This window comes from Cynocephalus volans, chromosome 9 (assembly GCF_027409185.1).
Source record: "Cynocephalus volans isolate mCynVol1 chromosome 9, mCynVol1.pri, whole genome shotgun sequence".
NCBI classification, from domain to species: Eukaryota; Metazoa; Chordata; class Mammalia; order Dermoptera; family Cynocephalidae; genus Cynocephalus; species Cynocephalus volans.
In genome coordinates, this window is record NC_084468.1 from 109,155,109 (window position 1) to 109,179,202 (window position 24,094).

Below are 24,094 nucleotides of genomic sequence, written 5' to 3' on the forward strand. Positions count from 1 at the left end.
GAATAATGCTACATGTTAACAAGCAGATGCACGCAGCTGGCTTTTTTAAATGACTTGGCAAAGTTCACTCTTTGTTTAGCTTTCTTAGGCTTAATCCTTACAGGATTTTTTTGAATATTTTAGACTGGACTTAACTTTATACAAGAAGACTTATATCAAGAAGAAAAGAAAATTAAACACATACACATGGTACACACACAAAAATGAAATTCCAGGCTTTTTATTTTTTCTTTTTTGGACCTGGATGATTAAAACCTCAATGTTACCATTTCTACAAATAAATGATGCAGATGCTACTTATAACAAATCAAGTACAATGATGTATTAAGAAATGTCAGAAATGTTTATTAAAATAAGTGCTAATTTGGAGGAATAAAAAGCAAAGAGTAGATTTTATTTTGGCAAGCCTGCTAGAAAATATGTGAACATGGAGAAAAGCAAGCTCTGCAAGCTTTGCAAGTTCCCATTTGGCTCGACACAGGAAGAATAGCCTGTAATTTTTAATATAAATTTTATTTTTGCACCAATTCTGTGCCACACGGTCAAAAGAAACTAGCTTCTTAAGGGTTTATAGGAAAACTTAATGGTTTATAATCTAGTTGGTCACAGATGAAAGAGACAAGAGATGAAGGAAGGAAGAGAGGGAGGGAGAGAGGGAGAAGAAAATAGGTATAATGCTTTGTGCAAGTAATATTACAATTAATTTCTGTAGCAAACATATATGAGTTTCCTGTAAATGTCAAAGACATCATCTTTAGGATATATATACACAAGCAATTAAAAATAGATGTTCCGTGTTCAAATATGGTCCCTGAGGTTATTTCTTTTTTAATGGGTAAATTTTATCAACAGTGCACATAATGGTTTAAGGGTCAATTGACTCTACACAATTTTTCATGATGATAGAATGTTTAATTGAGAAGTTATTCACTAGAAAGATGGATAACTCAGTAGTCACTATATCAAGCTAGTAGTGTGAAAATTAAACATTTTTAAAAAACTATGATTATGTACATAGTTAGAAAAAGTAATATATGGAATGGTAAATTAAGAGCTAAAGCTACAGGATCAACTCAAATGGTCCCTCCTCTGAAAAGCCTACCTTACAGCCTGACCTGGACAAACATGGCAGTTGATCTGTGCCTCTGACATGACATCTTCTAGTTCACAATAAATTTATTTGCATGTGAATCTTACATGGGATATTGCCCCAACATCCTAAATAGTCTCTCTTCCCCCAATCTTGTTTCTCTAGCTATTCTCAAACTTGAGCATGTATTGGGATCACCTGAAGGCTTTCATGAAACACATTGGTGAGTTCCCATTCCCATAGTTTTAGATTCCGTAGCTCTAGGGTTGAGTCCAAGAATTTGCATTTGTAACAAAATCCCAGGTGATGCTCATTCTGCTGATCCAAAGAACATTTAGGGAACCACTAATCTAATCGCGTCTCTATCCAGGAGACAGAAAGGGCTTTAAAAAAAGAAACCCTAAAATACTCATATATATACTCGAATTACTGTTCAGCCTAAAAAAAAAAAAAAAAAAAGAAATCCTGCCATTTGGGACAACATGGATGAACCTGAAGGACATTATGTTAAATGAAATAAGCCAGACACAGAAGAACAAATACTGTGTGATCCACTTACATTGAGAATCTAAAAAAGTCAAACTCCTAGAAGCAGAGAGTGGGATGGTGGTTTGGGGGAGGAGGAAACGGAAGAAAGATATTAGTCAAAGGATAAAATTTCATTTGGCAAGATGAATGAGTCCTACAGATCTAGCATACAACGTAGTGCCTATAGTTAACAAAACTGTATAGTAGACTTAAAAATCTGCTAGGAGGGTAGATCTTGTGCTGTGTTCTTTTCATGAATAATAGTAAGAAATGAAAACAGGAGAAAACTTTTAGAGGTGATTAACAGGTTTATGGCATTGATGTTGGCAATTTCATGGGTGGATACTTCGCTCCAAACTCATTAAGTTGTCTACATTAAATATGTACAGCTTTTTATACCAATCAGACCTCAATAAAGTGGTTTTAAAAAATAAAGTTTATAATTGAAGAAAAAATAGAGTTCTAATATCTTAAGTAGTCTATGCTATAAGGTGCTTCTTTTCATAAGCGCTTTCCTGCTAGAGCCTTTTTCTCAACAGTTCCTCCCTCAGGCTCCAGAAACAGACACTTTCAACTTTGTTTCAATTCTTAAATGCAGTTAAGTTTTCTTTCTCTTCAGGGCCTTTGTTTCTTCTTCACTTCTCCCTCTACCTGGCTAACTCCTGCAAGGGTTTTGGCATTTTGTCTATCAGACATTTCTTGTTTCAGAAAGCCTTTCTTGTCTCCATAGGAGGTGCCGCTCCTACGTATTCACTAGGGATTCAATTCCTATGTCATTCTAGCAACAATACAATAGCTCCTCATGCAAATACAGAATCTATGAGGCAGCATCTCTTTAGTTCGTGACTAGCTGGGACAGTACCAGCTCTCAATAAAGTGTGTGGAATGAGTGGATAATTGAATCAATGAATGGATGAGTAAGTGTCCTGCCTTTCCTATCAGACTGTAAGCTTATGGGATGAAGAATTTGGTGCCTGAGTTTTTGTCTTCCGCATAGCATCCAATATAGTTCCTTGCATATGGTAAGCATTACATAGTGACGGTTTGGCTAAAAGAAAAGGTGAATAAAGATAGGGACAGGAGGAAGAAAGGTTAGTTGGTGGATGGAAGGGAAAAGTGGTAACAAGACACACAATCAAATATCTACAAGTAGGTACAGTAGTTGAAAAAGCGAAATATAGAGCTCTTATATTTGTTAAAACAAATAAAACAGATAAACAGAAAATCTTTCTGACAGATCCATGGAAGCAAGCCCATAAAAGGAAAACAATGGCAAATATCTATCATAAAAAGTTGAAAAAACATTTTTGAAAAGGTATTTCATCATCTGAAAGTTAAGGATTAGAAGACATTAAATCTTACTAGAAAAATATTCCCGGAAGATGGATAGGGAGAGATGTTCACAACAGAAATAACACCCATATTAATAAATGAAATGGCAGTATCACATTGCATTTATGTAAAATAAGAGCCATATCACAAGAATACTCAGACATTGGCTTCAGCTGTGGCTGCCATCTGGTAGGTCACAGTATGGGAAAAATGAGGTGTGACACAGGAATAAATCATGGGCCTGGGAACTGGAAAATCAGAATTCTGTTCTTGACTATAGCTGTTGCGTTTCTATATAAACTTGAACATGCTGAGTGCTTTAGTTTCCTCATCTAGGAACTGGGGCTAATAAAATCTTCAGTTAGACATGCAGGGATGGACAAATGTCTGTGAATACTGAATGTCTTTCAGACATATTAGTATTTTCAGGCAACTTCGGACACTGTTTTTCCTCAGTCTCAGTCTTTCCCTGCATTCAAATATGGCTAAATTTCCTGTTATTTTGCAGTTTATGGAGTCTGTGTATTATGTAAAATTGCATTCCCTAAGCTGCTGAGTACAGTGATTATTCTTGCCTGCAATGAGAAATTCTGCAGATAACAGAAATAAATGGAATTGAGCAGCTGCTAGCTTTCCCATTTTTTTAAACAATTATGAATGGTTTCATTTTGTGTATTATTTGCTGCTCTTACATTCCTTTTTCTTGCAGCCTAGGACTAAAGACTTTCTGTTATAAGCCTATAGAGATTAAGAATTTAATTAAGAAGCAGCAAAACTTGTAGTTGGCACAACCCCCAGCAAAGATGGCAGGGAAAAAAACCCACCACTGAGCAGGAAAGCCAACTGCACCCAGCCCCCAAAATTCAGTACAGTAGGGGAGAGAAAACCTGGAGAGACAAATTAAGCATTCTGGAAAGACTGCCCAACTTTTAGGGGGTGCACAGCAAAACAATCAGGCAAATGCAGCTGATATATAAAGTGGGAAGATAAACATGGGTTTTTCATACACCTTTGGCAACTATGTGATTGTCTTAGGTTCTGAGGCTACTCAAGTGGTGAGTCTTGCACATTGTTTGTTCTCTACCAGGTAGAACTTTTCAATAGTGGCTGTGTTCACCTGATTCCCACAGCCTAAAATGCCATTTAGGCTTCCTTCCATTTCCTTTTCCCAGCTTATTCAGCACCTCAGTGGAGACATCTCAAACCCTGTCCAGGTGGAAAGATCTGTTCTGTCCTTATATTTACAATAGAATAAAAACCTCATTATATCAAAATTATATATTTTTATCTCTCCAGCCTTATGTGAGCTTCTTAATAGGGATCTTATTCTCCTTCCTGTCTGCATTCCTTGTCTAGTGTTCCTGGCATACAATAGATGCTTTACAAGTGTTGAATGACCTCTCAGCCTTTGGATAGGAGGGCCATTTTTAAAAAGACAGAAATGTGTGACTCAGTGCCACCCATCATCATTACCTGACATAAGACCACACACATTTCCTTTTCATGAAGAACTTCATCTGAGTTTATGGAAGCTTGTACGCTGCCTTGTTCAGAATACATAAGTAGCTGTTTCTCCTTATACTAATACAAAATCATCATAATAAAAGCATCTTACATCATAGACCTGGCATTGTATTAGCCCAGTGAGTACCTTTTCCATATAAAGATCAATAAAGAAAAATCCAGAGCAATTACTAATTAAATGTACAGAAAAGTTTTTTCTGATTCGGAGCCAATTGATCATTTTCATTGGCAAGATGTTCCAGCATCTCCCTCTGGCAAATGCCCTGATTTTCAGGGAACTAAGAACGTTAAATTTTTAGAAAGACTTGGGGTTCCATAATCTAACAGATGAATTTGGGGCAGGTGGGTATTGGGATAGCAAAGTGCTTTGTTTTTGCATTAGACACTCAAAAGACCCTCCATAGATAAATGTGAGAGCTAGAGGATATCAATGCTCAGAAAAAAAAATCTGCTTGGCTTTGCTAAAATCATCTGGGAGATTTCAAACTGAAGCTACCAGATATGTTACATCCTTCAGCCAAGTCACTAACAGCAGTGAGCAGTGCCAAATACTGAACGTAGGAATGATGATGCTTTTTTATGAAATGATACCCATCAAATAACAGCCCAATTGTCAAGAATAGCTAAGTAAACAAAAACACTGGCAACTTTACCAAAATTGCACCCTGTCACAATTCATCAACCGTGAGACACAATTTTACAGAAGCAAAGCAAAGATTTTTTCTTTTTTTTTTTTTTTTACTTTTTTTTTTTATTGTCTCCACAAAATGTTCGTTTTCTTATGTTCTATGCTATTTGGGCCTCATGGCTCTCTGTTAAGTAATAGTGAACATATTTTAAACAGATTCCAGCTAATACCTAAACTAGTAGTTTGTTGGCTGTCCCAGGAGTCTCAAAGCAGGTGTGTAGGACTGACAGTCCTGCCTAAGAGACTAACTCATATGAGTACTGGATTCCTGGAGGGGAGCTGGAAAGGCAGAGACATTGTGAAAGAAAGAACTGAAGGGTCCCCAACGCAATTCTGCTTATTTTATCATCCAGAAACAGAATGTGCAGGGACAGATTGTGTTCTATTGTTAGGGGGATACCTGAAAAGTATATGAGTAGGTTGGAGCATCTACCCATAATAGCAATTTCACTATAGAGTCAAGGACGATGGTGAAGCAGTCATCTAAAAATTTTCTTAATCAGTCCACAGCATGGCTAACCTGTCTGTCCCATCAAATTATTTGCCCACATGAGCACATAGAAAATTTCTTTGGAGGTGATGGATTTGTCAGGTGTATATACAGTGCACATATACTGCAAATAGTAGTAATAAACCCTAGGAGGTAGAACTTGGAGGCCAGGAAGCATAAAACAGAACACATAATGTCTGAACTTTTGCAAAAACAGGTATTTTCAAAATAAAAAAAATAAAAACCAATAATAGCATAATGGATATTGGTAGTCTTAATTTTCTTATTTAAAAATATTAGACATTTTTACTTTAGAAAATTTTGAAAATACACATATTTACTAAGAAGAAAATAACACTCACTTATAATTACCATCATTAATATTACATTATATATTATACTTGCCTGTTCTAGTGTAGTGAAGCTTTTTTACAAAAATCATATCATATCATATACACTGTTTCACAGATATATCATATACATAGCTATCTCCTCATGTCATTAAATACTCTTCTATAATGTGATCTTAAGTTAATTGTATTTATCCACTTTTGTTACTTATAACATAAATACCTGAAGTGGGTGATTTATAAGAAAACAAAATTTATTGCTTATAGTTTCAGAGACTGAGAAGTCCAAAGTCCAAGGAACACATCTGGTGAGGATCTTGGTGGTAGCAACAGTGACCCAGGGGTCTTACATGGCAGCAAATGGTAGAGCAGAGAGAGAGAGAGATTAACCTCTCATGTGCTCATCCTTTTAAAGCCCTCAGAACCACACCCTTGACCACCATTATTAATCCATTCACTACTACACGGTCTGGTCCTACAATCCAATCAGCTCTTCAAGGCTCCACCCTTCAATTACCATAATAGGATTTCCCACCCTCTCAACAGTCACAGTGGGGGCCAAGTGTCTAATACATAAAACTTGGGGGACACAATTCAGGCTTCAATGAGTTGGGGGGGACATTCAATCCACAGCAGTAATGTACAGTTTTCTATTGTAGGCTTTACCATAATTTGCTTAATTTCTCTATGCAGGGCCCCTTAACTGGATTCCATTTTTCTCCATTATAAACAATACTCTGCAGGACATCTTGTTACATCAATATTTGTCCTCGTCCTTAATTAATTTTTTAAGGAAAATTCCTAGGAGTGTGATCTGGAGGACAATGGTAGTGCTTACTTTTAGGGATTTTCGTAAATATTGTTAATTTTTTCTTCAGAAAAGAGGTACCATATACTTTATTTTTAATTCCCTTTTTTTCTTCTTTCTTTGGTTATTAGTACTGATATTACATTTAAAAATTACTTTTTTTCTTTTGTTTGTGAGTAGCAAGAAATAGTGGAGTTAAATTTGTTCTTATTCTTTAGATGCTCAGCAAATCCGTTTTCCACACATATGCTAACCCAAAATGAATTTTTTTAAACACTGTTATTAATCTTTTTTTTTTTTTTTTTTTTAATTTTATTTTGTCGATATACATTGTAGCTGATTAATGCTCCCCATCACCAAAACCTCCCTCCCTTCTCCCTCCCCCCCTCCCCCCCAACAATGTCCTTTCTGTTTGTTTGTTGTATCAACTTCAAATAATTGTGGTTGTTATATCTTCTTCCCCCCCCCCCCCCCGGTTTGTGTGTGTATGTGTGTATGTGTGTGTGTGAATTTATATATTAATTTTTAGCTCCCTCCAATAAGTGAGAACATGTGGTATTTCTCTTTCTGTGCCTGACTTGTTTCACTTAATATAATTCTCTCAAGGTCCATCCATGTTGTTGCAAATGGCAGTATTTCATTCGTTTTTATAGCTGAGTAGTATTCCATTGTGTAGATGTACCACATTTTCCGTATCCACTCATCTGATGATGGGCATTTGGGCTGGTTCCAACTCTTGGCTATTGTAAAGAGTGCTGCGATGAACATTGGGGAACAGGTATACCTTCGACTTGATGATTTCCATTCCTCTGGGTATATTCCCAACAGTGGGATGGCTGGGTCGTATGGTAGATCTATTTGCAATTGTTTAAGGAACCTCCATACCATTTTCCATAGAGGCTGCACCATTTTGCAGTCCCACCAACAATGTATGAGAGTTCCTTTTTCTCCGCAGCCTCGCCAGCATTTATCGTTCATAGTCTTTTGGATTTTAGCCATCCTAAGTGGGGTTAGATGGTATCTCAATGTGGTTTTGATTTGCATTTCCCGGATGCTGAGTGATGTTGAGCATTTTTTCATATGTCTGTTGGCCATTTGGATATCTTCCTTAGAGAAATGCCTACTTAGCTCTTTTGCCCATTTTTTAATTGGGTTGCTTGTTTTCTTCTTGTAAAGTTGTTTGAGTTCCTTATATATTCTGGATATTAATCCTTTGTCAGATGTATATTTTGCAAATATTTTCTCCCACTCTGTTGGTTGTCTTTTAACTCTTTTAATTGTTTCTTTTGCTGTGCAGAAGCTTTTTAGTTTGATATAATCCCATTTGTTTATTTTTCCTTTGGTTGCCCGTGCTTTTGGGGTCGTATTCATGAAGTCTGTGCCCAGTCCAATTTCCTGAAGTGTTTCCCCTATGTTTTCTTTAAGAAGTTTTATTGTCTCAGGGTGTATATTTAAATCCTTAATCCATTTTGAGTTGATTTTAGTATACGGTGAGAGGTATGGATCTAGTTTCATTCTCCTGCATATCGATATCCAGTTATCCCAGCACCACTTGCTGAAGAGGCAGTCCCTTCCCCAGTGAATAGGTTTGGTGCCTTTGTCAAAGATCAGATGGCAGTAAGTGTGTGGGTTGATTTCTGGATTCTCTATTCTATTCCATTGGTCAGTGTGTCTGTTTTTATGCCAGTACCATACTGTTTTGGTTATTATAGCTTTGTAGTATAGCTTAAAGTCAGGTAGTGTTATGCCTCCAGCTTTATTTTTTTTGCTGAGCATTGCTTTGGCTATTCGTGGTCTTTTATTGTTCCATATAAATGTCTGAATAGTTTTTTCCATTTCTGAGAAAAATGTCTTTGGAATTTTGATGGGGATTGCATTGAATTTGTATATCACTTTGGGTAGTATGGACATTTTCACTATGTTGATTCTTCCAATCCAAGAGCATGGAATATCTTTCCATCTTCTTGTATCCTCTCTAATTTCTCTCAGCAGTGGTTTGTAGTTCTCATTATAGAGATTTTTCACCTCCTTGGTTAACTCAATTCCTAAGTATTTTATTTTTTTGGTGGCTATTGTAAATGGGCAGGCTTTCTTGATTTCTCCTTCTGCATGTTCACTATTGGAGAAAAGAAATGCTACTGATTTTTGTGTGTTGATTTTGTATCCTGCTACTGTGCTGAAATCATTTATCAATTCCAAGAGTTTTTTTGTAGAGGTTTTAGGCTGTTCGATATATAGGATCATGTCATCTGCAAACAGGGACAGTTTGACTTCATCTTTTCCAATCTGGATGCCCTTTATTTCCTTCTCTTCTCTGATTGCTCTGGCTAGTACTTCCAACACTATGTTGAATAGGAGTGGTGAGAGTGGGCATCCTTGTCTAGTGCCTGTTCTTAAAGGAAAAGCTTTCAGCTTTTCCCCATTCAGGATGATATTGGCAGTGGGTTTGGCATATATGGCTTTAATTATGTTGAGATACTTTCCCTCTATACCTAACTTATAGAGGGTCTTTGTCATGAATGAGTGCTGAACTTTATCAAATGCTTTTTCAGCATCTATAGAGATGATCATATGGTCCTTGTGTTTGAGTTTATTAATATGGTGTATCACATTTATTGATTTACGTATGTTGAACCAACCTTGCATCCCTGGGATGAATCCCACTTGATCGTGATGAATAATTTTTCGTATGTGTTGCTGTATTCTGTTTGCTAGTATTTTAGTGAGGATTTTTGCATCTATATTCATCAAGGATATCGGCCTGTAGTTTTCTTTTTTGGTTATATCTTTACCTGGTTTTGGTATCAGGATGATGTTTGCTTCATAGAATGAGTTTGGGAGATTTGCGTCCGTTTCAATCTTTTGGAATAGTTTGTAAAGAATCGGTGTCAATTCCTCTTTGAATGTTTGGTAAAATTCTGCTGTGAATCCATCTGGTCCTGGGCTTTTCTTTGTTGGGAGCCTTCTGATAACAGCTTCAATCTCCTTTATTGTTATTGGTCTGTTCAGATTTTCTACGTCTTCACGGTTCAGTTTTGGGAGCTTGTGTGTGTCCAGAAATTTATCCATTTCCTCCAGATTTTCAAATTTGTTGGTGTACAGTTGTTTATAGTAGTCTCGAATGATTCCTTGTATTTCAGATGAATCAGTTGTAATATCGCCTTTTTCATTTCTAATTTTTGTTATTTGAGTCTTCTCTCTTCTTTTTTTTGTTAGCCATGCTAATGGTTTGTCAATTTTATTTATCTTTTCAAAAAACCAACTTTTTGATTCGTTGATCTTTTGAATTGTTTTTTGGTTTTCAATTTCATTCAGTTCTGCTCTGATCTTAATGATTTCTTTCCGTCTGCTAACTTTAGGTTTGGATTGTTCTTGTTTTTCTAGTTCTTTAAGGTGAAGTGTTAGTTTGTTCACTTGCCATCTTTCTATTCTTCTGAAGTGAGCATTTAATGCAATAAATTTTCCCCTCAATACTGCTTTTGCAGTATCCCACAGGTTTTGGTATGATGTATCATTGTTTTCATTAGTTTCAATAAACTTTTTGATTTCCTGCTTGATTTCTTCTTGGACCCATATGTCATTAAGTAGAATGCTGTTTAATTTCCATGTGTTTGTATAGTTTCCAGAGTTTTGTTTGTTATTAATTTCTAGTTTTAATCCATTGTGGTCTGAGAAGATACATGGGATAATTCCAATTTTTTTGAATTTACTGAGACTTGATTTGTGACCTAATATGTGATCTATCCTGGAGAATGATCCATGTGCTGATGAGAAGAATGAATATTCTGAGGTTGTTGGGTGGAATGTTCTGTAGATATCTGCCAATTCCAATTGGTCTAGAGTCTTGTTTAGATCTTGTGTTTCTCTACTGATTCTTTGCCTAGATGATCTGTCTAATATTGACAGTGGAGTGTTCAGGTCCCCTGCTATTATGGTATTAGTGTCTATTTCCTTCTTTAGGTCTAATAGAGTTTGTTTTATAAATCTGGCTGCTCCAACATTGGGTGCGTACATATTTATGATTGTTATGTCTTCTTGATGGATCAGTCCTTTTATCATTAAGTAGTGTCCCTCATTGTCTCTTTTTATGGTTTTTAGTTTAAAGTCTATTTTGTCAGATATAAGAATAGCCACTCCAGCTCGTTTTTCTTTTCTGTTTGCATGGTAAATCTTTTTCCATCCTTTCACTCTTAGTCTGTGTGAATCTTTATGGGTGAGGTGGGTTTCTTGTAGGCAGCATATAGTTGGGTCCTGCTTTTTGATCCAGTCAGCCAGTCTGTGTCTTTTAATTGGGGAATTTAAGCCTTTAACATTAAGAGTTGTTATTGAAAGGTGTTGATTTATTCCTAGCATTTTATTGGTTGTTTGGTTGTCTTAGGTGTCTTTTGTTCCTTGCTTTCTGATTTACTGTTTGGTTTCTTTGTTTGTTGGTTCCTTAGGTTGTAGATAGTGTTTTTGTTAGCTTGTTTTCTCTTCATGAATGCCATTTTTATTGTACTAGCGGGTTTAGATTTTTCTTAGGTTTTTATGGCAGTGTTAGTTATTTTTCAGGAACCAAACCCAGTACTCCCTTGAGGATTTCTTGTAAGGGTGGTCTTGTGGTAGTGAACTCCCGCAGTTTTTGTTTGTCTGAGAAATATACTATTTGCCCCTCATTTCGGAAGGATAGCCTTGCAGGGTAGAGTATTCTTGGCTGGCAATCTTTGTCTTTTAGTATTTTGAAAATATCATCCCATTCCTTTCTAGCTTTTAGGGTTTGTGATGAAAAGTCTGATGTTAACCTGATTGGGGCTCCCTTATAGGTGATTTGACGCTTCTCTCTTGCAGCTTTTAAGATTCTCTCTTTGTCTCTGAGTTTTGCCAATTTGACTATGACATGTCTTGGAGAAGGCCTTTTTGGGTTGAATACGTTTGGAGATCGTTGAGCTTCCTGGATCTGAAGATCTGTGATTTTTCCTATACCTGGGAAGTTTTCTGCCACTATTTTGTTGAATATGTTTTCAATGGAATCTCCATTTTCCTCCCCTTCTGGAATACCCATGACTCGGATATTTGAGCGCTTGAGGTTGTCTGATATCTCTCTCAGATTTTCTTCCATGTCCTTGATTCTTTTTTCTTTCTTTTTGTCTGCTTGTGTTATTTCAAACAGCCCATCTTCAAGTTCAGAGGTTCTCTCTTCAACTTCGACAAGCCTGCTGGTTAAACTCTCCGTTGTGTTTTTTATTTCGCTGAATAACTTCTTCAGTTCAGCAAGTTCTGCTACATTTTTTTTCAGGACATTGATTTCCTTGTATATTTCCTCTTCCAGATCCTGTATACTTTTCCTCATTTCATCATGATGTCTAGCTGAGTTTTCTTGTATCTCATTCAGTTTCCTTAGAATTATCACTCGAAATTCCTTGTCAGTTATTTCAAGGGCTTCTTGTTCTATAGGATCTAGAGTATGAGATTTATTAACTTTTGGTGGTGTAATTTCTTGATTTTTTGTATTTCTGGTGTCTTTTTTTTGGTGTTTATTCATTGTTGCAGGGGGTTTCACAGTCCACCGGTTTAAGACTAATGACTAATAAGATGTTGCTGTGGTTGCCAATTTGGTATGGCTCCCACCGTGACTGCTCAGTTGGCCTCTAGTGTCTTGTGTGTGTGGTTGCCTCGGGTCTTGGGCTTCTCCGGGGATCCACCTTTCTGGTCAGCTTGTACTCTGCTGGGCTGGTGGATCACGTACCACAGGGTGTGTGATCTCTGTTGAGCTTTCACTTTCTGTACAGGACTTCTCCCCGTTCCGTGTGCTCTGGCCCAGGCTGTTAGATCGTGCAGTGGCGACCCCACCGGGTGTGTGGTTTCTGTCGAGACTCCGCCTCCCTGGCCGCACGTCTCCCCCCTCTGTGCACACTGTGCTGGGCTGGGGCGTGTCTTCTGCACCCCTCGTCTATCAGCTGGGCCTTCAAGACCCTGCTCAGCACCGCCTTGCCCAGGAAGTCTACCAGGTTTCTGCTAGGCACAGACGACCGGTCTCTCTGGGTGCCTTTGTAGCACTGTGTAGATCTTTCTCGGGTCTTGTTCACCTTTGTATCCCCCTGGTATAAACCGAGTCTAGTGCCCGCCTGCAGCCTGCTCTCCGGCAGGTTCAAGCGGACCTGGGAACTCTCCTACCGCACTATTCCCAACCAGAAATTCGTTAGGCTTTTTTCCAAACTGGTGGTCGCAGAGATGGTATCTGCCTCCCAGTAACAGGAAGTTTACCGGGGCCGGAGTCCAGGGTGTGGTGGAGTGACAGTCGGCCCGCCCGTACTTCCTAGCCCTCCCAAAACTGGTCGGGATGCCCCACACCCCCAGTCCTGCCAGAGAACCGTGGAGGGAGTGGGAGAGGAGGTCGGCCCGCAGGGTCCGGAAAGCCCCGCGCCAGGCCAAGCAAATGGGCTCAGTGATGGCCGAGCAGGGCGGAGCTGCCCGCACCTGGGAAAATGGAGGCAGCACCGGGGGCAGTGAGTGGCCTGGTGGTGCAGTCGGAAGCCGCGTGGGCATTCACCCCCCGAACAGAGCTGTGCCAGGGATCACTCACAGTGCTGTGCCAGGTCGGGCGCTCGCTCTGTCTCTGGTTTGTTGCCTTCCGTGTTCTCGGCGCTGCCGCCTCGGGCTGTTCAGTCGCGGCGCCGCTCGGGCGCTCCCAGGAATCTTCTTTAATGCCGGCCTGAAACCTCGAATCCTGTATAGGGCAGCTGGCCGCCTTCAGTGCGGCCCCAGCCTCCGGGATCCTGGCTGCATCCACAGCAGCCCTGGCGCCGTGTTCCCTGTTTCAAGACTCACTTTTGCAGCTAAGAATCAGTTCTTTTCCTGCTCCACACTTCAAAGCTGTTGCCTGTAAATGAGGCAGCCTCTCCTGCCGGGGGCAAAGTGGCGTTGAGCCCCCACGACCGGCCAGCAGCAGCAGTCCTCCCTTAAGAGATGGCCAGAGGAAGGTCCACAAGTTTCCCGGCTGCCTGAGGTCCAGTGGCCACCTTTTCCACCTCAGCTACTCCGCGCCAGCCGCCGCAGCCGCCGCCATCTAACACTGTTATTAATCTTAATGTGCAAAAATAACAATTTAATTTTCATGTATGTAACTATTAAGGAAGTTGATGTGTTTTTCATGGGTTAATGGAACCTCGTATTTCTTTTTTTGGAAATTCTTGTGTGCCCTTTGCTTATTTTATTTATCTGTTAGTGCATATGTCTTTTTCTTGTTGATTGATGAAGCTCCCATATATTAAAACTATTAACTCTTTGCTACCGTATATCCAATAATTATTGTTAACTAGTTTTTCATTTGCCTTCTAATAGTGTGCGTAGTATTTTCTATGAGAGAAAGACTTGTTGCTGAGTAATACATGATTTTCCCATTAATTTGTAGCATATTTTTATTATACATTAACATATATATTTGTCATATACCAGGCATACTTGATTCTATTTCTGGAATTTCTGATATATTTTATTTTATTTTATGTTTGTTTTTCAAGTAAAACCATTTTGTTCTAGGGATTTTTAGAGTTATCCATGGCCATACAACCCTGAATGTGCCCCATCTCATCTGATCTTGAAAGCCAGCCAGGTTAGTATTTGGATAGGAGGATTTTCTTATGTTTTACTATCCATTGGTACATATTCCACTATTTCATTACGTACTTGTTTTTTTGTTTATTTTGCTCATTTACTATTTAAAATAAGTAATAAGCAATAAGCTTTTTAGTCATTTTGTGAAGACTACCCCCTGCCAAAGTCATATTCTAATGTTTATTGGAAGTGCATTATATTATGTAGTTTATAAGGATATGGTACTTATACAAAATAGAGTTTTATTTCTGATAATATGTTTTTCCATTTATCCAAACCAATTTTTATATCATTTACTAAAGTTTGCAGTCTTAGTTTGTGTAGGTTTCATTTTATAATATTCTCTTAAAACAAAAATTTATTATATGGAGTATCTACCACAGTACTGAAATAATCAGTGCAAATGACCAAAATTGCTAACAAAATTTTTGATATTGTGAACTTGTCACTGTAAATTTCTTACTACTTCTACTAAAAACACAACAAAAATTCAAGAATAGTTGGTAAATTAATGATTATCATGTGTGAATGTCAACCTATAAAAAAAAAAGCCACATATTGAAAGTACTCTATTTACAGAAACACTTTTTTAAAAAGGATGTTAAAAAGATACTTGTGAATTAATTTTACTTTTCTCAGTAAAAACAATTTATTTATTTCACAAGCATCATCAAACATTATTCTAGGCAGTAGTATTAGTTATGAGGGTATAAAGATGAGTGACAACACAATTCCTATCTTGAATAATTTTGGAGGGTTAAAAAAAAAGCAAGAGAAGATAAACATTCAGTTTATAAAACATGTGTGCTAAATGCTATAACTGAGGTAAAAGCAAAATGCTGAGTGAATACAAAGGTGGATTCCCAGGTTAGACAAATAAAACTGGTTTAATCCTTTAAAAGATGTATGTATTCCAAAATACTTAGAAAATATTCAATGTTTATAACAAAAACTGACTTAAAATCGTTTTGCAATATCAGTAAATTTTTTAAAAGGAGAAAATGTGAATATTAAATCATAAATAGGATTTTAAATTTATTTTGGAAATCTAATGTACGTGGAAATGTAGTTTTAATTAGACCCAAGTATGAGTTATGAAGAAATATCTTCAAATATTCTAAGATTTGAGGACCCCACTGCACCAAAATTCCCATTGTTATGACTTTACTTTCATTACTAACCTTGTGGTTATGATTATTAGTCATAATTAATATCAATTTTTGAGTTATAAATACAATGAAGAGAAATGGAGAAGGAAAAGGGCAGGTAGCAAATTTCAATTAAGGCAATCAACTAAGCATTAGAGGAAAAGGGAAAATAGAGAATAATTAAAGAGGAACATGTGTGCATTGTAAAAAACTGTACCAAAAAAAGATGTGCTCATATGTAAACAATATCCTCAAATTGGTTACCTGCTAATATTAATAATCCTTCAATTTAAGGTTTGCAAAATGTTTTCACTTGTTGCACCTCATCTTATTCTCTCTGTAACTTAGTAGATATTGCGACCATTTAAAAAAAAAACAAAGAACCCAAACTCGAATTCAAAATAACGTGACACTATACATCCAAAGTGTCCTAGCAAGTAAACAGTGAAGTCAGGTCTCAGATCCAGACCAGTGTGCCCAAGTCTAGAGGCTTTCTCACAGCAGCCTACTGTTCTTGGGAATGCTGAGCTCTCTGGATAATGGAAGAATTACATGAACTCCTAAATTCAATAAATCCATTGACTTTTTTCCTGTACTAATCTTCTTTTACACTTTTATAACACCTACTTACATTTTGCATTTAATATTCAAATAACTCCTCAGCACACAATAAAAACTCAAGTGCCATACCATGTTAATCACTGCACTTTCTCCACATCTAGATCTGTTACAATATGATGTACAAAACTAAATTGATTTGGGGGAAATTATTGCCTAATTGCTGAAATTATTGAATATTGCTTGATCTGAAAGGCAAAATTATTTTGAACACTGAAATATTTTGGGGGGAGGGTGCAGTCCCCTTCTCCATGCCTCGGGTCCCCGGGCTGAACAGATATATTTTGACTGCTATTTTGGTCTTCTGACTAATTCACTAGAATCATAGAAAAAGACTCTACACTTATTCAGGATAAGTGGTGATTGGGGTGTTTTGTTCAAATTTCTCTCCCTGTTATTTAGCTTCACACCTGGAACAGAATACAGTAAGTGTTGAATGATTGGATATAGTAATGACTGATGGATGTCAGTAGACTCTACTCAAGTTAATTTGTAATTACAACCATAACACTAGTGATAGTCTGCTTGGAATAACACTACTTTTTTCTATGATTATAATCCACAGGTATTAAAACAAACAAAAATCCTGGGTGGATGGTGAAGTGCTAAGGGAACCCAGAATCTGAATCTCATTTTCTGACATTTGCACTGTAGAAAACAAATTTTAAGCGGAATTCTTTTCTTCTTATCTCATTGGGGTTTTGGCTTTCTAATTTGAGCTGAATTACTATTTGTCATAGAAATCTTCCCACAAATGTACATTCTTATTGCCAAGACTATGATTAATTTAAGTGAATAAAATGTTTAAACTGGAACAGATGCTTTTTATCTTAATAAATAAAATACATAAACTACATAAACATGACCCTAAAAGTTTCATCAAGAAAAGTACAACTACGCTGAAAATTAGTCAAATAAAGTTACTAGCAAGGTTAGTGAAATAAGCTAGTTAAACCCTTTAAATAATCTGTCTTCCAAAATATTAAGAAAATATTTTATATTTATAACAAAAACTGACAAAAAAACATATTGCAATAACAATAAATAAAAAAACAGAGAAAAAGCTAATAATAAATGATAATTGAAATAAATTAAAAATACTATTTTCCATTTCTTATTGACTTTTTCCCTGAAATTTTCTTTCACATCACTCTTGCTAAGCTGGTTCTTGTTTTGGCCAAGAAGAATGGAAAAACTACATGAAAATTTTAGATATTTAAGTTACAATAAACATACCAAAAAGAAAGAAAGAAAGAAAGACTTTACTAGGAGTAATGAACTGATTTCCCTCTAAAATAGAAGGGGAAACCTCCATGAGAGTCTGTATGTTTGTCAAACATCTTCCTCTTCCCAGTTTATATCGTGAACTCAGCGTATGTGTGGGTACAGTGAAGCCAAAAAGAATATGCTTCCTAAATCCTCATCCCATAGTCCTAAAGCCCTGGTGAATTTCAGTTTAGCTTGCTTTATCTCTTCCATGGCTAAATCTAGAAAAAGAGAAAAAAAAAAAAATGAGAAAAGAGAAAAAGTCCTGCCCTGCAATCTATTTTCCCTTCATTCTCCTTTCCTTGCCACCCAGATTCCCATTTTCCTAATCTTCTGTAGCACAATAAAAACTTGATGAAAATGCAAGGGGACACAAGCTAGAAAAACTAAGCGGGGTCTGCTTTTCTTCTCCATAGAGTGCAGAACAGGATGTGTTGGGAAATTAATTTCAGTTAACCCACGTGATCATAGCTTTTCGGAAGCTGTAGCCTGGAAACAAATCACTTCCCCTAAGTGTAATGTGAGAAGATTCCACTGAGAGACAAAATGCAACTGTCAGAATGGCAAGAAGCACAAATGTGTCTGGAGTGAAACCTGCCCGGAATCCTCAATGCGTCCGAAAAGCCCCAGTGTTGTTCGGCAGCCCAAGTCTGTGGCTAACCCGGAAGAAGAATTAAAGCCTATATGTGAAGCTCTCAGAAATCACCTTCTGGATGTGAAATAAAACCATTTCTTTCCATTATGCTATTTAAAAAAGAGCTGGCAAACAAGAAATAAATCATAAATCAAGGTTACGTGCGGGCACCATTTAGAGTCAGGCCATCACGTTAAGAATTTCCACAGCAAAAACTCAGTTCATCAAAATTCAAATGGATGAATGCAAGCATTAACACGAGCACATGAAGACAAAATTCTTCTGATTTTTCAATTGGCGCTTTCACTCAGAAGTAGAACTGTTGTGAGAATAACCATCATGCTCCTGAAACTCTGTGCACATTATGATGCATGAATAATTTAGCAGGAGAAAGAGGTGGTAACTTTACATTTCAGTAAAGAGCAAAAGTTCCTGCTTGTTTAATCTAAATGGTCAAGTGAAGGAAATCAGCAGAAGAAATTTTCTTCATGTCTCCCTGCCTCAAAACCAGAAAACACCGTGATTAAAAAATTATGACGGGCAATGTCTGCATCATCTCCCAATTCAACCGAAAAACTGCCACATGCTACTTAACAATTTAGTCCTTATCAAGGGCAGTGTGAATTCCTGGGACTGCCAGAGAGTGGACAGGAGTGATTCCAGCAATTCTTGGCAACTGTGAAATAGTTACAGCAGTGAAGGTGACCGGGCATGTAAAGTGAGTTAGAGAAGTCCTTGGGGACCTGCCACTATGACTACAGTCACCTCTGAAGAGGGACTAATGGAGACTACCATTATTAGACTTGAGGGATATGCACAATGCTATTCTAGTGCAGAGGTCACCATGTATTTTCTGTGAAGAGCCAGATAGCAAATGTTTTAGGCTTTGCAACCTGTATGATCTGTATCACGACTATTCGCCTCTGCCACAGACAACACATAGAGGAATGAGAATGGTTGTGTTCCCATAACATTTAATTTAGAAAAGGACATGTCAGACCAGATTTAGCCCCTGGGTCATAGTTTGCCAATGCAACGTCTGCTCTAGACTGTTTTGTCTGGAAGATGTTTGACAGTGCTGCTGAACATGCTCAGAATTTTCTCCACGTATCACAAAGAATAGAAGAAGAAGGAGTCTACAGCAGGAATACTTGGAGCACAGAGAGCAAGGATGCACACAGAAATTAGAAATTACAGAGACTAAGAGCTACAGCACTTCACAGACATTTCCAAGTTATTGAGCAGATAATGATAATATTCCGTAACGATTAATAAGGTCTTTAAAGCAAGACGCCACCATCTTAGACCACATGCAACAAGTTAGGATGCACAGTGCCCCCATTCCTGTTCCCTTAATGTCATTGTTTGAAGTTTATCATCAGTTTAGATTCAGAAGGACTTAAAGGCAAATTAGAACACATTATACAACACATAATAAAATATAGGACTTATTAGAGAGTTTCTATTTGGTCATTCTTATTTTGCTATTTTTAAAACAGTTCTGAGTTGAAGAACCCCTTCATAGATTATTAAATACAACCCTGAATAAGGCGTATCCTGCTCACTTAATACAGGCAAGATTTCAAAGCCCAAAATGGACAAAAGAAGGCAAAAGTATCTTTTAAATTGTTCACTAGTGTTTCACTTTTCTTCTCACTTAGCTCATATTTCATGACACACCATTGTAACTACTTCCATGGAAACATTCCTTGTTAGTACTCACTCTGGAAAACCCTACAGCGATTCAATCTGGCTAGTTGCTTACTCCATAACTGTGCATATCAAATAGCAGGACATGGCTAGAGAAAATTTTGCATTTCAACTCTACTTCCTTCAAATTTAAAACCAAAAATCTCAAATGAGCACTTAAAACTGTGAGACAGGGTACCTGCTTAGTTCACTCACTCTTTTAATCTCTAAAACATCTATTTTTTTTCTTTACGTACGTACCTCAAAACATCCAACATCCCTCCCACCCTCACCCACCCTTCCACCCCCATCTGCATAATAAAAAGCAACCCGCTGACAACAGCTTCATCCTTTCACAACCACCCCTCACTACCTAGATTGATGGCCACATAATCTATCTTTTCTATTATAATCAAAGAACAGAATGGTTCCTGTTCCTGTATCAATCAACAACTCCACTTGTGACCTAGATCAATCCACCCTTAGCCTTTTCAAGGATTTTCATCCCTCACTTTTCTCATTATTCTGCATCATCAATTTTTCTCCCTCTTTTGGGTCTTTCCATCATTACACAAAGCTGCCTTATTATCACCCAACTTAACCTTCCCTAAACCCCAATAAGATTCAATTTCCCACAGAAAAACTCATCAAAAAGTTGTTAACAACTTCCTCACCTATCAACATTTAGCACAATGTCTAATTCTAGACATTGGATGTTTGTTAACTATTTATTGAGTAAATAATAAATGACATGCCTCCTCTAGGTTTTACATCATAGTAGTATTTTGTTCATATCTTCATTACAGTATTCATTATTATCTATTTTTTGAGATTCCCCTCTGAGGTATGAGCTTGTAGAAGATCAGGTGGTGTATTCATCATCATTGTGTTCTAGAACCCAGCACAATGCTAAATGAAATAAGAAACGAAGGAAGGATGGAAGAAAGAAAAGAAAGAAAGGAAGGGAGGCAGGGAGTTGGAGAGGCTTATGACATATTTCTACTATGTACAATATGCATTATAAATTTTATTTTCACTGTATAAAATATAATAGAGGTATAGCTAATAACGAATAGGCAGTGACTTATTGGAAATTTCTACCTGGTCCAGTGTGATAATGATATTTAAATTATCAGAAGAAAACTAGTAGATTAGAAAATGATATAACAAACAACATTATAGAAGTCTATATACAAGATTAGACCAAAGTCTTAGGCAATACTTAGGAGAAGATAGTCGTATGGACAAGTACATACTTAAGGGCGATGCTGAAGTATGCTAGCTGCCATTAAAAAAATCTCTATGCATAGCTTAATTCTGCTTTGCTCCCAGCAAAGTGCATGGATTACCAAAAAAAAAAAAATGGTTACAGTTTTAAAGACCAAAAGCCCAGGAACTGTCCATAATACAAGCATGAAAAATTAAAACTCACGTTACCTTGTAATGGAAGCAATTTGATAGTTTTAATGTCACACAGGAGCAATGTATTTTCCAAAAGTAACCACAGTATACGAAGAGTATTGTTTGTGAGTGTTACATAGTTGTTCTTTCTGTAAGATCACATTCAGGATTAAGTGTTCTCTCCCATCCTGCTTTTCTTGTTCTTCCTGCTTCTCCATTTCTCTAATTCAGTCAGTCAATATGGTGGAGTTAAGCAGAGTTCTGAGTTCTCACGTTACGGTTATGCTGAGTTCCTTCTGATACTTACCTGACAAATACCTGCTGGAACTCAAGAGATTGATGTAATTTTCAGGCTCAGCCTCTTCTGGGATGGCTTCCCTTGAAAGAAACTTTCTGGGCAACATGAAGAAGATCAAGGAAAAGTGGAAAGGGGAACGGAAACACCTCCATCTAAGCTAATAGAAGCTTCATTCACCTAGCATCTGTGATTATAAGCAGGGGCTCTAGAGCTAGACTGCCTGTGTTTGCATCCTAGCTCTGGAATTCATTCATGACTTTGGTCAAATTATTTAGTTTCTTTAGGCCACTATTTACTCATCAGTAAAATGGGAATAATAATAGCACCTATTTTGCAGACATGTTATCAGAATTAAATGATCGAGTATTTTCAAAATGCTTAGTACAGTACCTTGCAAGTAGTATGAAACACATGTGTTTGTTAAATGTAATAAATATTTTTAAGCATACAAAGTGGTAGGCTACTGTGAGTATTATCCTTTTTATACAACAGGTGGACAAGAAAATACGTGGTTCATGGGAGATAGTGCCCAGATTAGGATCATTTATGAACAATATATGCCTTTATATTCCTGGGTCTTAAAATAATGCCTGGTAGATAGAAGGTGATCAGTGAATGTTTGTTGCATGAATGAGCATGACCCCAAGGCTTGGATTAGAACTAGGCTGCCATTATCCAGCTTGAGGCCAAAATTCTAATCATTCAGATTAAGTAGTTAAAGTGGAATTGGATCCAAGAGCAAAGTCCTGGAGATAGATGTTAGGACTAGATAATTAGAACTTGTGCTAGGTGCTTGTGCCACAAGGGATTAGCACAAAACCAGACATGTTCAGGAGTGGGAATGGATGGGGATCAAAGCTGGAAACAAGTCAGGACAAAATAAAGTCTGCATTAGTTGTGGTCAGCAACAGACACAAAGTAGTACAGTTTCGGCATTTACAGGGACCCAAAAGGTCATTGAAAAGTGTTTCTCTTTGTTCCATATCTACATATCTAAAAAAGTGGACATGGCTCCTTGTATAATTCTTTTCACAGATGGGAAAAACTCCCTCTTATTGCAATAGAATTTATTTTCAGATCATTTTAGGCAGTTGATTGTTCTTTAATATGCTGAACTCTATGTATTTCATTAACCTGTTTTTCCTAGGTGTGCCCTCCGAAGCTTTGGAATATAGGAAATAACTCTTCTACACAATCATCTTTTCTATATTTGAAACCATAAGTATAACTAATCTTGTTTTTCATGAATTGTCTCTCTTCCAGGCTAATTATTCCCAGTGTCTTTAACTGTTCTTCATGTAGCATGGCTTCTTTCCAGCCCCTTTACTTTTCCCATCACTTTCTTCCAGATAGTTGTTAATGGCCCTAGCAAAATGTGGAGCCCATAACTGAAAGTGTTAATATGGATAAAACTAAGTAATAGTTCAAAAAATGTTGGGTGCTATTATCTCCGTATTTGTGAACCATCTATATGTATTAACAAAAACCGTTTGCATTAAATAAAGGGTCAACATAATTTTTCTGTAAATGGCCAGATAGTAAATAGACTTTGCAGTCCATAAGTTTCTACTGCAATACTTAATTCTATTGTAGCATGAAAGCAGCCTCAGACAATATGTAAATGAATGAGCATGGCTATGTTTCAATAAATTTTTATTTATTGAAATAAAATGGTCTTTAGTCTGCTAACTCCTGCATTAGATCATTCATATGCTTTCAGTCAACTAAAATTTCTAGGTTTTCTTCATACCATGTTTCTAAACTACAGACCTCCCATGTTTACTTGAAAAAGACTGTCTTCCCCTGTTAAATTCATATAATTGGATTTAGCCTAGACATCTAATGTGCCATGATCTTTTTGATTCTGATTCTGTTTGTCCTACATAAAAGCTCCTTTTCTCTGCATCATGTCATCTGCATATTGATAAATATATACTTTCTTTCTTCTAATGCAAACTATTGACAAAACTGTTAAGTAAGACAGGGCCAAGAAAGAACATTTTGCAACAAAACTCCAACTTAACAGAAATAAATATTCCCTGGGGCCATTCCTTTAGTCAACTATTACAGATTAATTTTGCCACCTAGCCTACATTTTTGCACCATATTCATCATAATGAGAAACTCAAATATCTAAATGGACTACAAAAGCAATTTCTGTATCATTCTTCTAAAATCACATTCTATTAACTCAACTAAAGAATCTAAATTGAAGTCTTTCTGTGTAACTTAGTATGAAGTTTCTCACTAGTCCAAGTCTGTGTTTTTCATTTTTCCCTACTCAGGGTAAAACTAAGTGCAATGTTTGATCTTTGAAGTAGTCAAATTTCAGCTTATGCAATGTAGATGTGTCTATCAGGTATTTGGAATTGGATTGAATTGTGTCATAAGGAAGTGTGGTGTTCAGTCATTGAATGTATTCAGAAGATAAATGATAAAATTTGAGGACAGAGCCGGCTGGGTAGCTCAGTTGGTTAGAATGCAGTATTATAATACCAAGGTCAAGGGTTCAGATCCCTATACAGTCTAGCTTTAAAAAAAAGAAAAAAAATGTTGAGAATGATCTAGAGCAATTCTTGTATTAAGAAAATAGTGGAATAGATGACAAGACCATGTCTATTTCTGAGACTCTATGAA